Here is a 14,955-nt window from a genome sequence, read left to right as displayed (position 1 = left end):
ATCGCCAACCACTACTATCTTGTCATTCCCGATTTCTGAGATTTTTTTCGTAAGAACCTGCCATACCTGAGTCTTTTCTATAGTTTTTGTTGGACCGTAGACATTTATTAGGGGGAAATTCAAGCTCTCCTTAAAACTATTTACTGTACATAACATCCAATGTTCGAATTTCTCCAAAAGTGTTACATTAACCAGTGAAGGATTCCAGATAACACCCAACCCACCAACGACCCCTGTGGCTTCTTGGAAGATGCCTTCCCAGACCTTGCAAGACTTGATAAAGCTATTCACCTTCTCTTTATCCATCTTTGTTTCCTGTAAGGCAATTATATCACTGCTACTTCTGAACAACGCTCATTTAACCAAGCGTCTTTTGTCAAGAGCCGATAGACCCCTGACATTCCACATAGTGATCTTCATCTTTTGCCAAGGGAGAAACCTTCTCCCATAGATTTCCTCATGAATTCAAAAACGCTGACAATGCCTTTTTCCTTGGCGCATCCTTCCCTCTTTTGGCGATTGCTTCTCCTACCTCTGGGTCCTTTAGCCTTGCCCAACAGGATGTTCGTCGATTGGCTGATACATCTCGGATCGACATTTTCCAAGTCGTCCTCTTGGAAGAAATCCTCCTCCAAATCCTTATCCAGTTCAAATTCAGTGTCTGATAGACCTTTGTTAAAGTTTATAGTTCTAGGGGGTGACGGAGCTAAATCTCCTTCCTTGGATCCTAGCACTTCCTTTCTGAAGGACCCTTCTCCTTCTACAGAAGAAGGGAGCGCATCTGCAATCCTAATCTCTGGTACCGTGGCTTCTCCCCCCTTCTCCGCTAGAGAGTTTCCTTCCTTTTCTTTTTGCCGAGGAGATTGTACTTTGTGATTCACAACAACCGAATCCATAATCATTTTCTCCGACTTCCTCCTCCACTGTTGCGTTGATTTTCTGAAGGGGTTCCTAACCTTCCTGACAAACAATCTGCAATTCCCTACTTCATGTGACTTGCTACCACATCTGGAGCAATGGCTCATCTCTTTTTTGATTTCTAACTGCTGTCTCCACACACCATTTGCAGTTTGTAGAAGGATATACACTGGGATTTTCTTGACCGTCGCAACTCTTATTTTAAGTTTTTATTTTGCTTTTGTTTTAGTATGTATTTTATATTTATATGTAATTTTTGTTTCTATTTTAAAAATACCACCATATATTATTTTGGTATTTTAATTTTTTTTTTAAATACACTAAATAATATTTTTATATCTAACTTTTATAATAATTTTATTTATATACTTTAAAATTATGATATCTTTATATTTAAAAATAAATGAACATTTTAAATAGTACACTGTACCTCTTATTGTTACTATAAATTACATTTCTCAATGCAATAAAAATTATTTTTATAAAACATTTTAAGTAAACCCATGTTATTATACGAAGACACACATGCTCTAAATTGTGCCTTAGAAGTTGCAAACATCTTTAAAAAAGAACTAGTAGAAGATAAAGAATGTAGAGAACTAATTTAATGGAATCATTCAAGAAATTTGTTTAAATATGATCAATATATTAAAACAATTATATAGTCAAACAAATACATAAAACAATAATACAATTAACATTTTGAAAATTAGTATAGCAAAACTAAATGTATTTACCCTAGTAGCGAAAGGGGTTGTTTTCTCTTCCTTGAGTATTAATAATGTTGATTACACATATACTAATACTTTTCGTTGAATTTCAACTCAATGGTTGAAATCATCCATATGTCTAACATGTACATTAACCTTTTTATAACTCCCCTCTAACACCCACAGATTTTCTTTTCTCCTCTACCATCCACATTTTTAACACTCAGCATGAAAATGACGCTTTGCGTCTCTTGTTTTGTAGGGCTTATGGAAATCTCACCTATCTAATGCAAAATAAAACTGCACACAGGAGCCTAATGAACAGCTGAGCGTGAAAATTAGAGGCGAAGATGTTTACGCTTGCACAGGCTGCGCATATGACAGAGGTGAACTATCATACTAACCATGAATATACGTTTCATTGGAAAATGTATAATAGTTTGTTAAAATTTGTAAACAATTTATACTGGATTTGCAGGTGGCCTTGAGTGTGAGGAGGGCCAGCCCGACGCTGCGCCATTTTTCAGTGGCCTTGAATTATGTAAGCGAACATCCAAGCCATTCTTTGCAGTTTTTTAATTTGTAAATTGAATTTTTGAGTGTTTTTAATTCGTTGTTTGGAATGATTATAATCATTTCTATGGTGCGACCGGTTTTACAGCATTTGGATTCTCAGCACAACAACCCCAATGTGCCCTGCGATTTTACAGAACTTAACAAGGAGCAGGTAACCTTTTATTTGATGCTCAATATATTAGCTGTACGGCATTTTTATATGGATAAATATCTAATGAAGATTTTATTTCTTTGGGATTTCCATTTTATATCTCTTTATCCGTTTCTACATTTTTCCTGCACATTTAGATAGTGTAGCCAGAGTTAGGCCTACTGGTGAAGGCATTTGTATTCCATATCGGAGGTCATATATTATTTTATTCGAATCCGTGAGAGGGTTTGGTAGTTAAAGGTAAGCAAACCAAAACAATCGTCGTGGAATGCTGATATAAGTGGACTTCACTGGTTTGGTGGTTATCAGAGGGTCACTTAAAAACTACCTTTTTCTTTCACCTTTTTACAAACATTTGATGGGAGTTTGCAGAGTTCAGGGAGAGTCCTTCATCCTATACCCCGATGAGGATCCAGAAGATAGGCTCAAAACGCTGTGATACAAAGACATAACACTGTAGCCCAGAAAAACAAAAGAAAGTGGAAATATAAAATATCTAATCTGCTATGTGTTCAGTAAATTATTCAGGGACATGTGAGTTTGCAGAAGAGTCCTTGAAGTACTTGGGACATGTCACCGAGGAGGAGAGCCAAGGATTGATCCAACAAGGATTAGCCCATCCTCAATTAGCCAAAGCCTTCCGATGTGACTAAAGCAAAGATCATTGAAGGTACTGTATGGTATTTGAAGAAAATCATTCATTATCTTCAATTGCATGCCATTACTGCAGGGGTAAGTCATTTATATAGAAGCCTCCCTGATGCATCTGTTAGAAAAGTGTCCAACACTTTATCAAAGAAGCTTAACTCTCCTGGCATTATGACCTTTGTTGGACAAGCCCATGCAAGAAATGTGAGCTTAGGTGACTGGTGATGCCAGAATAAACTTCACTCAATTGGCAGCGGGCACAAGGCAGAGAATTGGTGATAGGAAAAGCAGCAGTAGCTAACAAATGATGAAAAGCAAAGAGTTTGACTAAGATAAGTCCAGTGACATGGCTGTTCCTTGGGGAGCTGCCATTAAAGGTCTGCAGATGTGCTGAACAAGACGCAGGGCTGGGGTTTGAACTGCAGCATACAAGTATAAAGTATAAGAAACAGGATAAAATATATATCTATGTTGCTCTCTTTTGTGTTGCGTTAATCTTATCAAAGTCTTCACACAATCGAAATCAGTCCCATAAACTGATTTTATGTCAACAGTCGCCAATGGTGAATCTCCTCGTTGCCCCATAATTTTTGACTCGTTATCTCCTTGAATAGTATTTTTTTGATTGACATTGATGCCGTGCTTAATATTTGCACTTCCATGCATGTTAATGAGCTATGTACTAGAATGTAATCTCTCTGTTCAACACAGCACACTAGTTGTGTCTGTGGAAAAGAGCTGAAATGAGGTCAATGAGTAGCATCAGATGGAATTATTTGCATTTGTTAGCTGTGGCTACATAGAAACTCATCCTTTTGTTCCTTCTAGTGTTCCTAGAGCTCTATCTTCACTGGCGTGTGTTCTGCATATGAATCATACTCTGTACACTTCTCCATAAATTCAGCAACAGTGCACCTATTTCTTGGAAATGCAATTATTTTCCTGTTGTATTGCCTTGACAGGGTTTTTGGTCTTGTATGTTACAAGGTTGCTGGTTACAGCTTTCAACCAGGCAGAAATATCGTTGAATTATTCATAGATATTAGAGATCATACTCTGCTCACTTCATAAATCAAGCAGCATTGCACCTGTTTCTTGGAAATGCAATGATCTTCTGTCCGATCTCCTTTAGGGGTTTTCGTTCTGGAATATTGGAAGGCCACTGCTTAAGGTCTTCAACCATCGGAAACAGCCTCAAGTTAATGTTTTGGTGTTTGAATTGTGGAATCCTCTACAGAATTCCATAGACAGTTTGGACCGATAATCATAATCCACATTGGGCATTTCAAGGAGTGATTGTGGTTACCCAATCAACAAACAATGGTTTGAAAAGAGATTGACTGGACAAAGAAAATAGGAGGGATTGCTAAATATAAATATATAACTCACACAATGACACCTGCCAAATTGGATGGCAACACATCGTTAATTAAAATTAATTGGTCAATTTATTTTTGATATGGTGCAATCACATGAGTGAGCAATCCTGCTTGCCATCATAATTTTACTTTCGAGTCTTACCAACTTTGGTCATTTGTGGACCTTCATATAATAATGATTGTGTTTCAATTATGCTGTTCTAATTTTTGTTTTTAATTGTTTTCATGTAATAACACAGTTCATAATTATATTAATATATAATAAGGATCACAAATCACAGATAAACACCATGAAAAGAGAACCAAGGTATCTTGGAGAAACCCCTTTTGGGTAAAACTCTAGATTTTGTGAGCAAACACTCAATTACTCCAAATGGCTATTACAACTGTTCTTAAACCCCTAGGCTATCACAAGAACACGCAACAACATTTAAATGGTCTGCTTTAGAGCAATCAAGATTCCCAAAGGAACTCTTTACTTTACAACTTCTTCAAGCTCAAATTGAGAATGGAGTCTCAAAATTGCATTGGGAGCTAACTAGTGAGGTATTCTTATGTATTGTCTCATGTTGAGAATTTTTGGTTTGTGTTAACTGTTAAGTACTGAACTTAGATGTAAAAGTGATCGAAAGGCTAGAGAGCTTCTTGTGACAAGGAATAGAAACAAAATAGTAAACCCAAGAACGATAAGAAGTATGGCACACAAGAAAACAAAATTTGAAATCTTGTGCTTTCAAAGAAGAATCTGACCTCTTTTAAGAATGAAAAATAGAAGAAGATAAGATCAAATGTTCATGCTGTAAGAAATCTAGTCACGATGAACACAAATGCATGAGAATCAAATAGATCACTTGAGGCACATTATCTAGAAGAATAATATGAATGTTCCAAATTTAGTTTCAAACGTTTCATCTCATTCTTTGGATCTTCAAAATCAAAGTCTATGGACAAAGGCAAAGTCCTTGTTTTTACGTCTCTTTCCTCTAGGACTTGATTAGTTGACTCTGGTAATTCGCTCCACATGGCTTGATTTGAGGATGAGTTCGCATCATTGGAGCCTTGTTCAATGATGCAAGTTTTGATTGATGATGTATTAGTTAATGTATGTGGGAGAGGGTTTGTAGACATGGGCAAGGGTATATTCCATGATTTTCTTGTTGATCATCATTAGATGGAATGTTCTATATACATTTGGGTTCTTGTGAGTTGTATGATTGACTCATATAACAAGAAGATTTTTCATTTGAAACATGTTTCCCTCTACTGTTAACTCGTTCCTCCTTGCTTTCATCCTTGTGTCTTTCTAGACAATAATACATCCTGCACTGTTGTTCCCGGCAATTTAAACTTCATTTTTTCCATCCATTGGTTATCTTTTCCCTAATATCTAACCCTAATGTATTTTTAATGGTCAGATTGCACTCGACATGTCTATTTATAAAAAAATTCTATTTTATCCATCCTATTGCCTCTCTTTCTCTCCATCATCTTGCACCTTATAAACTTACCATTTTTCGCAATCTACCATTGTAGTTACACACACTGCCATAGCTACAACTGCACACAGGATCACATGCTTCCAACTCTTCCAATACTTTTATGTTGAAACATTAAAGCCTAGGGCTTGACTAAGGCAAGCTCCCAAACGTGCCCTAGGCACAAAAACTCCATTCTCATAGCTTCTATTAACTTTCAACCACTTTTCCAACCATTTTTGCCAACTATAGGTATAAGATTGATAGGTGTAGGGGTTGTTAAACATTAGACACTATTTTCTACAACCTAATATGAACACTGGTGCAGGAACACTTGGGCCGACAAGTAATCACCACTGCCCCAAAATAATTGTCAATTTGTTTTTCTCAGTTTTGTTTTGTTTTTGTATCTCTTTATTCAAATGGTTGTGATAAGCTAGCCGGTGGTCGGTCTGTTAAGTATGACCTTTGGAAACTAGTATGAACATCCATCAAAGTATAATTTTGTCAGATGTTGAAGTTGCGATTGCCTTGTTGGACATGTATGCAAATTTGTAAGCATAGACAGGGTATGTGAACTGTCTGACAGATTTCCTCAAAGAAATGATGTGGCTAAGGAAGTTTAGACTAGGCAGGTAAACTGGTAGACATGTATGCAAAATGTGGAAGCATAGACCTGGCATGTGGCTCTTTAACAATGATTGCAGGTATGCACAAAATGAATCTGTTGAAAAGGTTTTAGAAACTGTCAAACAAATGTGTTGGACATCGCCTCCCAAAAATCCAATCATCCAAAATCGGCTCAGCTCCTATTTTATATCAATCCAAGAAGAAGGGTGAAGACAATGTGTAAGACATAGATGAAGGTGAATGAAAATCAAGACAAATGCAAGTGAGAGGAGTAACCAAATCGGCTTGTTGCAGATTGGGGGAAAATGAAGAGACATCAATTGAATGAGGAGAAAAGTATTGAATTCGGCAAATGGAATATGAAGCGGTAAAGGCATTGATCCCTCCTAAATACCAAATATAGATATAAATGGGGTAAGTTAGTAAAGGTGTGCATGCCGGAGAAAGATTTATAGTGGCTGCATTGAGGAGAGGTATCGGCTCAAGGAAGAGGGCTGTATATTGAAGCATCAGCCAGCACAGTGTGGGTGTGGTCTGAAAACAGTCTTGATGGTTGCAGGCCCAAGAAAGAGGAAGAGTTGTGGGTATCAACCAAGGAATGAGGATGTGCAGAGTTGAAAGGAAGAGGCCAACTGATAGGCCATCAATGTAGTTTTATGTTTTGTAGATTTGTTTATGTTTCTTAATTGCAATCAAAGTAACTTTGTGAACAGAGAGTCTCTGTCATGTTTTGTTGTTAGCTGTGTTTGAGTTTGAGTCAAGTTTTGGGAGCAACAGTTATCTGTTGTCTTGCATCAAGCACCCACTTTAGACAGTGGCCCCCTAGGTAGGTCACTAGTAGCCTAGATAGGTCACAAACTTTCCCCTTGGTCATAAGCATGTCAGGAAGGTCACTATTGTCTAATAGACACAGAGAAATTTGAACACTTTCAATTTGTTTATCCAACATCCTTTGACCTTCTTTAGCTTCTTGTAGCTAGCACACACTGGAAAATGGAGATTCTTCCTCTAACCTTACTCTATTTCATTCCATGTTTCTTGCTCAATCTTGACTCTTATATTAATAACTGGACTGATGAACTCAAATGATTGTGTTTTCTCTGGCAATAAGGGCAATAAAAGTGTTGTGCATGAGAATGAGTAGCGTGGTGCTGATTGGTGTGCACTTTTGATAGCAACTCACTAACAGTACAGTCGACCTTATAAACAATAATATATTAGAAGAAAAACTTGTATTTTTATTTTCTTATCATTCAAATTCATATTTAAATGCTGAAAAAAGAAAAAACAGACGTAGATTTCTTCAAAACTTGTACACTGCATGACAGAGAATGATTCCATGCAAAGGGTTGTGTTGGAATGAAGGACAGCAGCTGTGAAAGGAAAAATGGAATCATGGAGACTGCTGCCTTGCAAGAATCACACCTAGACACAAAGAGTCATAATATTACAAATAGAATAGTACACGTTGGACTCTATATTGTGGTATGCTTTTATTTCTTTAAATGTCTTGCAGGTAGGAAAATCAATTTACTGGTAGCATCGTAGACAATTGCAGATTGGGTTGTTTGTTTGCTGGTAGCATGGGTGACTAGGACGGCAAATCAGATTCTAAGATATAAATGTGAATCGATGACAGATGTGAGAAAGGATGAGAGCTTCAGTCACTAGCAGATCTGAGAAACCTGAAAATAAAGAGTTTCAAATAAGATATGGAAAGATAGAATCTACAATGATATATCAATGAGGGTCAATAAAAGAAGCAGCTTACTCAATAATTGTTACTTATTGTTTAAATCATAAAATAGGCTAATTGAACTAGAATTTTCCAGAATCGGCAGGTTAAAACACATGCACACACTTAAATGGTTTTCCCTAGCAGTTGAACTATCCTTGCACCTAAGCTGAACTTTTGGCTAGAAGGTCCTTTTTTATGATTAAACTGTTATGATTTCGATTGGATCTTTGCAATAGGCTAAAGTGTTGATTGGTTGACTTGATACTGTTTGTGACATCAATACTCCCATGACAGATTGTGAAGGCGGTGAGCCTCCTCTACATCAGCAGTTTTTCAATATAGGCAGGAATACGAAGATGATCAATATCTCAGTTCAAAGGACTTATTTTTTACTTCAAAATATGCAGAGGGAAAAATTATCAGAGTGATTGCATTCATTGTGTAAACCTGATTAATAAATGTTTTAGTTTTTACTTTAGAGTGTTTTTAAAGGTAATTATAAATAAATATCTTAGATATGTATTCTTTAATTAACATGTAATCATAAATGCTTGCTTTCATAATATGTGTTCTAATTAATATTTTATTGATGATTGTTTTTCAGAGGGTGGGGATAAGTTATCAGTATTTGAGTCGCAGGGCTTTCAGTCTGTCATCTGGAAAAGTTATTAGCAAGGAGGAGAAAGCAGGTCAGGATGCCTTCATGAGGTCACTCAATGAGGTTTGTCCTTTCCATTTCTGCATTGTTGTTGATGTTGAAAGAGTCATTTTGTTTACATACAAAATCCTTTTTATATCTTAATGTTGGCAAATGTCCATTTTATTCTGGTTACACCAAGGGAGAGTTAAGGAACTTTTTAAGTTTTCTTTTTTTTCTGTAAACTTGTTCGCACAAATTTTTCAAACAAGGGATCTAGGCAAGTAGATTCAGAATTTGAACTTTGTGTCTTCTACAGGTCAATGCTCTTTATCAATCTCTAGACCACAGCCAAATGGTTTAGAGTCTTAAACATGTTTTTACATTGGTCTATTTTCTTTTGGTTCATTTTTATAAAAGTTTGTTATTTTTCCTAGCCTAAAAACATAAAATCTGGATTGAAACAGAAAAACTACAAACCTACAAAGTTTATTGAATGAAGTTATTAACTGTAACAATGCACTCAATTTTAGGAAAAGAAACAAGTGAAACAGACCTGTATAGTGGATTGTTGAAGAAGACCCAAAAGCATGCATCCCATTGCCGCAATTCCCAATACTGTTCGTTGGAATATTTCTTAAGAGTATTTGCAATGAACTATCCTAATTTTTTTCACCTTCCCATTGCTCATCCTTTTTCGAGGGCGCATGCTTCTACTGTGATTGGGGACAATTGGGACTTTACTTGATTTGTCTTAGAATTCCCCATATAGGGTTTGGATTATGATTAAATATGTGAATGGTTACTTAATATCTTGTATTAGATCCACAGATGGAAAATAAAACTGCTTCAACCTGCAATAAATAATGGTTTCAAGAATGATTTATATGTCTGATTTAATGTATTCAAGACTGCTCTGCTCTTTATGAGATTGATGCTTATTTAGTTGTTCTCCTCCAATCTGTAGATTCTACTTTCTAGACCTGTCCAACAATATATATATATATATATATATTTATGCTGGTGACAATAATATATTTATGTTCTTTGTAATTCTATATTATGTCTGGTGTAATGCTTTGTATATGTCTTCCCTACATATATTCTAGTCTGCTGCAATAATATTCCTGGTCTATAATAATGTTTCTGATCAGAAATAATATTTCTGATCTGCTATAATAATATTCTTCCTGTAGAAATAATCTGTGTGTTGTTTTTACCTCTTCCTGCCTTATTCTCCAGTCTGCGGCAGTGTCCTTTTTCTATCCCCTAATAATCTCCCGTCCTTTTTTTCTTTCTAATCCTTCCCATGTGGAATGCCACAACGCACCTTAAAATAGTCTATGGAGATCGGGCATACAAAGTCACGCCCCCTGGGAGAGACGTGACTTGCTAATGTTCACGTCCACCATTTGACTATCACATAGGTTACGTCCTTTAGAAAGGAGGTAATACCTGTTGTGACCTATTTCACACATCACCCCATTGCAAATGGGGACCCCCTGTTTTTGCTTTTTAGGGTTTTGCTTTGGCGTTGCAACTGCTAATCACCAATCTTTTTGCAAATGAGGAGTTAGAATTTTTGAAGTCATCCCAAGCCAAGTAGAGGAATTCATGGTTAGAATAGTGTTTGGACATTATCAAAGTGCTCAGAAGGTCTGAAGGACGAGGATCGCAATTGCTTTGAGTCATTTTTGACAACTCTCTATTTTTTGGAAATTTTGCTTATTGCTTTTTTCTAAATTTAGAAAGTTTTGTTTTTGGCACTTTGGGCCCAATCCAAGAAGAAGCTTTTTTTGGCTTGTTTTTTTGTTTTTTTGTTTTTTGCTTTTTTCTGCTTTTTTGAAAGTAGAACTTGGGTTTTGTTCCTTAGGTCATTTGGTCAGTGCCCATGTCTTCAAATTTGAAATTTTTTGCCTCTTAAGTACAAAAAGCAAGGTTATGTTTTATTTGCTTTTTTTTCTGGAATTAGGGTTTTGATCCTCAAGCCATATCATTACTACCCATGTTCTCAGAATTGAAAAATTTGGTCTCTACGGGTAAAAACTAAAAAGTTAGGTAAAACCCTAATTAGGGTTTTGTTCCAGATAAAACTTGACATGAACATGGCTGATCGAGTATAAAGTCAAGCATGGAGATGGCACATAGCTGTCCAAGTTGAAATTCGCTCATGATAAGGGAAGAAGGTTTGATCAGCTTGGAATCATGTCCAAGCCTAAGCACATTCAAGAATGGCACATAGACTTCCAAGTCCACCAAGGTCAAGAAGGATGGCAAAGGCAACATGAAGTGGAAGCATGCCCAAGACACATTAAGGTCCGCCTTGTCGAAGATGGCTAAGACTCTTCAAATTCTGCCTTGGCATGGAGTCTTCCAAGTTGGCATGACAAAGAGAAGATGAATTCCTTCCAAGCATACATGTCCAAGCATCTTCCAAGTCTGCCTCCTGCACAAGAAAAGTTGTCCAAGCACTAGCAAACTCCTACCTTCAGTCAAGTAACCCATGGCAGAAGTGTGGATTGACTTCTAGGATATCAAAGATAGAATCATCTCATGCCTTAGAGAGCTGAAAGGAGTCTCGCTTCAAGAGTTGGTTGATCAAGATATAATTGAACTAGGGGCTGCCTATGACTTCAACAGTTGGCACTGGACGCTAATTGCACAGAATGAGGTCTTGGAAAAAGTGAAAGTTGATGCTGATAGAATAGAAGGACAAATAAGGGTAATTCAGGACAAGATTTTCCTTATAGTTGTTGAGATGCTTGGAAAGGAAACTATCCGGGAAAATGATATGCAGTTGGAGAATTTGAAAGTCAGAGTTCAAAACATCTTCTTTGTCATCACAAGACCAGTCTTGAAAAGCAATTTGGCTAAGGCGTCGAACCTCCTGTCCATTAGAGATGCCTTTCACAAGCAGGAATTAGACTGGGAGATCACCTTTGCTCTGTGTGCTGATGACCTGGAAGGGTTAGAGTTTAGAATCAACATGTTGCCACATGTCACAATGGAGGAGGTTGACCAGATTGTGTCCAAATTCATTGAATATCAGAAGAAAGGGATGCAATCCTAAAAAATAGCATCTTGTGCCACTTGTCTCATTTAAAGTTGATCTTTGATATTATTTTGGGAAACTCTATCTAGCGTTAGGTTGTCTAGATCTCAGCCGTCGATCTTAGATTGATCTCGGCCGTTTCTTTTGCTTTCAAAAACTCTATATAAACTCGCTCTCATTTCATTTTCAATGTGGAGAGATTTATGAAATTGTTGCGTAGAGCTATTTGAGTGATAAAAGTTCATTATCAGTATTGTCTTGAAATCTTTTTATTGCTAAATGGTTGCATGGTTACATATTTTCTTCAACACTTAGATTAGATTTGCTTTAAGTAATTTGCTTTGAAGTTGTTAGATGAATGAAGGATTGATAAGTTTAGATTGGTGAAATTTTGCTCATACTTTTGTTGGATGGATGATTTTCATTCAATGTGTAAAGTTAGCCTGAGCTTTTGATGTGGATGCTTAACTTTTGCTTTGAGTAATATTGTTCAATTGTTAGTATTATTCATAAGTGTGAAAATCTTAAGCACAACCCTAGAAGATTGCACCCACTTTGCATAGTTGTCCCAGTGTGGCGAAACAAAGTGTCGTTACCAGTTTCACCCAGTCTTTACTATCTCTTGAGTTCATAGGAATAGGTTAGAAGTAGCATAGAATCCCTAAACCCTCACCCCTTTTTTTAATTTTGAAGCCCTAAATCCAAAAATCCAAAAACAAAGAGCAGTCATTGATAAATTCGCCTAAGTCTGACTTGTGAATGATACCAGTTGATAAGCGTAAGTCCCCCTTGAGATTTTCAGCATACACTACCCAAGAAGCTATCCCACTAAAGTTGCTTGTTTGCACATGTAGACCTTGGAGTTGCCTTGTGGTCTTCTCGCAATCTTGGCACAAGTAGTGATTTTGTTCAGGAGAGGATAGAGTATCCTTGTGGTATTTTATTCTAATGTTTGGTAGATGATAAAATAGACACCAACATAAATTGGCGCTAGAAGGAGGGCCTGATTATTGTTTCCACATGCAACACAAATTGGTGTGAAAATTCCATAAGTAACTGTTACTCACAAGTTGAAATAGTAGGCATGAAGCAGTATGGTGTTGCCGCATGAGTTTCCTTTTGACATACCTTTTGAGCAACTAGAACCAACACTATACCAGACGAACATTACCGATCAATTACATTTGCTTGCTTGGAAGTCAGCAACAAGCCATACTCAATTTAGACAAGTAAGCTGCATTATTGCTGAAGAAGAAGAGAAAGGTCGAAGAATTGAAGCAGAAATCGAAAAGGATCTGAAGAAACAAAGATTCTTAGCCCTACAACAGCAGATTCATAGAGATATATGGTGACTTTCTCCGAAATCAGCCACTCAGTCGGAAATGATGAAAAATGGGACTACCAATCACTCCTTCTGAACTAGGTAGAGATCCCGACCCTGTAATGCAGCCAGATTTGAATCTCAACGACAAGCAAGAAAACGTTATCACAGAATTGTACACTTTAGCGTGGGAAGCAAAAAGAGGCTACGCCGATTGGCAACGAATGTGCTTTGTTCTCGAGGAAGAAGAAATTGCTGATCGCATTGATGCTGAAATACGAAGAGAACAGAGTCTACTACCACCACAAACCGTTGAACCAGCTCCTCAACCCGCTATCGCACCACCTCGACAAGATTAAGCAAAGTCACACTGGATCGCACAAATTCCCCTTCATCGGACAAGTTCCAAAGAGTCCTAAGATCAGCTCCGAGTTAATCCAAAAAGTTTGTACAATTATAATTTTTTGTCAGAATCAAGCAAAGGAAAAGAACAGTCGCAACAAGTGAAGAAGAAGGTTCGTCAAGAGAAGAGATACCTGTTGAAGAAGATATTTGCAGTTTGTTCCATATTTTGAGCTTGTTTTAAACACTTGCTTCAAAGGTTTCAGTTCCAAGAGATACCCAAGAAATCCCAGTGCTAGAAACCCGACTCCCAGAAGTTCACACAACACCAGTGCAAGGCACACCAACTCAAACAGTATCGCCAACAGCATCCCCGCTACTAGTTGCTCAGCAAATCCAAGCAGGAGTACGTCAGGCAAACGTTCCAATGGCGTGGCGTCCAGCAAATGCATCACCTATGGTCTTTACTGTTTACCATAACATGCCGAAAAACTCGGAACAATTTTGTTCCAAGTTTCATAGTGGTGACCTGAGCCGCACTGCGGACGAACATATTAAATTTTTTGAAGATCTCCTCCAGAATAGAGATATCCAAGAAGAGGATGTCGCCTGCAGATTGTTCCCATATACTTTTGATGAAGAAGCCTCGTATTGGTATATCCATCTGCCGGCTGACTCTATCCACAATTGGCAAGAAATGAAGGATGCTTTCTTAGAGAAATTCAGAGCACCAATTTCACCAACAGATTTGTATAGACAATTTGTGGAAGTGAAGAGACAGCCGCATGAACCGATCAGCATATTCAATAATAGATTCCACAAGGCCTACACAAGGTTGCGAGATCCTTACAACTTGGATAATGCTGCAGCACTAAAAGTATTTTATGCAGCCTTAGACTGTCTTATTGCTATGTTTGTAAAATCAAAGAATCCAGTCCCAACAAATATAAAAGAAGCATACGCTGCAGCAGTTACAATTAGCAATGATTTGGGAGTAGGTACTACTTCAGGGCCGCTCAATTATTTGGGAATTCCTGCTGCCCAAAACCAAATTCAAGATATCAATCGAGCTTTGGCTCAACATACTCCTGTAATGAATCCGGTTCCTACTTAGCACAATCAATTAGTCCTTCACCCAGGAGGACCTATTTCCCAAGCACCACCCTCATAGCCAGTACATCTTCAAAAATACAACAACCTCAGTTCGAACTCAGGAAGAGAAGGATGAAATGAAAGAATTGATTGACCAAGTCAAGAAATTGTCAACCAAAGTTACATATTTGAGAAACCAGAATAATCAAATACAAAGTATGCAAAGGAATTATCACTCGACTCAAGGGAACTACTAGGGTCAAAGTTCTTTTGGATACCAAAGAGA

General features: G+C 37.3%; 1 pseudogene across 1 annotated transcript in view; it reads left to right on the top strand.

The window, feature by feature from the left end:
• The first annotated feature begins 1,795 nt into the window (after nucleotides 1-1,795).
• LOC131035768 (large ribosomal subunit protein uL10-like) overlaps nucleotides 1,796-14,955 on the top strand; it is a 40,314-nt pseudogene continuing 27,154 nt past the window's right edge. The window contains exons 1-4 of the transcript XR_009104000.2: nucleotides 1,796-2,014; nucleotides 2,107-2,169; nucleotides 2,290-2,355; nucleotides 8,830-8,946. The product of XR_009104000.2 is annotated as a large ribosomal subunit protein uL10-like (transcript). The remainder of the gene's footprint in view (nucleotides 2,015-2,106; nucleotides 2,170-2,289; nucleotides 2,356-8,829; nucleotides 8,947-14,955) is intronic.

The sequence above is a fragment of the Cryptomeria japonica genome, chromosome 5 (assembly GCF_030272615.1).
Source record: "Cryptomeria japonica chromosome 5, Sugi_1.0, whole genome shotgun sequence".
Classification (NCBI taxonomy): Eukaryota; Viridiplantae; Streptophyta; class Pinopsida; order Cupressales; family Cupressaceae; genus Cryptomeria; species Cryptomeria japonica.
The sequence above is the reverse complement of the archived record's forward strand: the minus strand, read 5'-3'. Positions and strand labels throughout refer to the sequence as shown.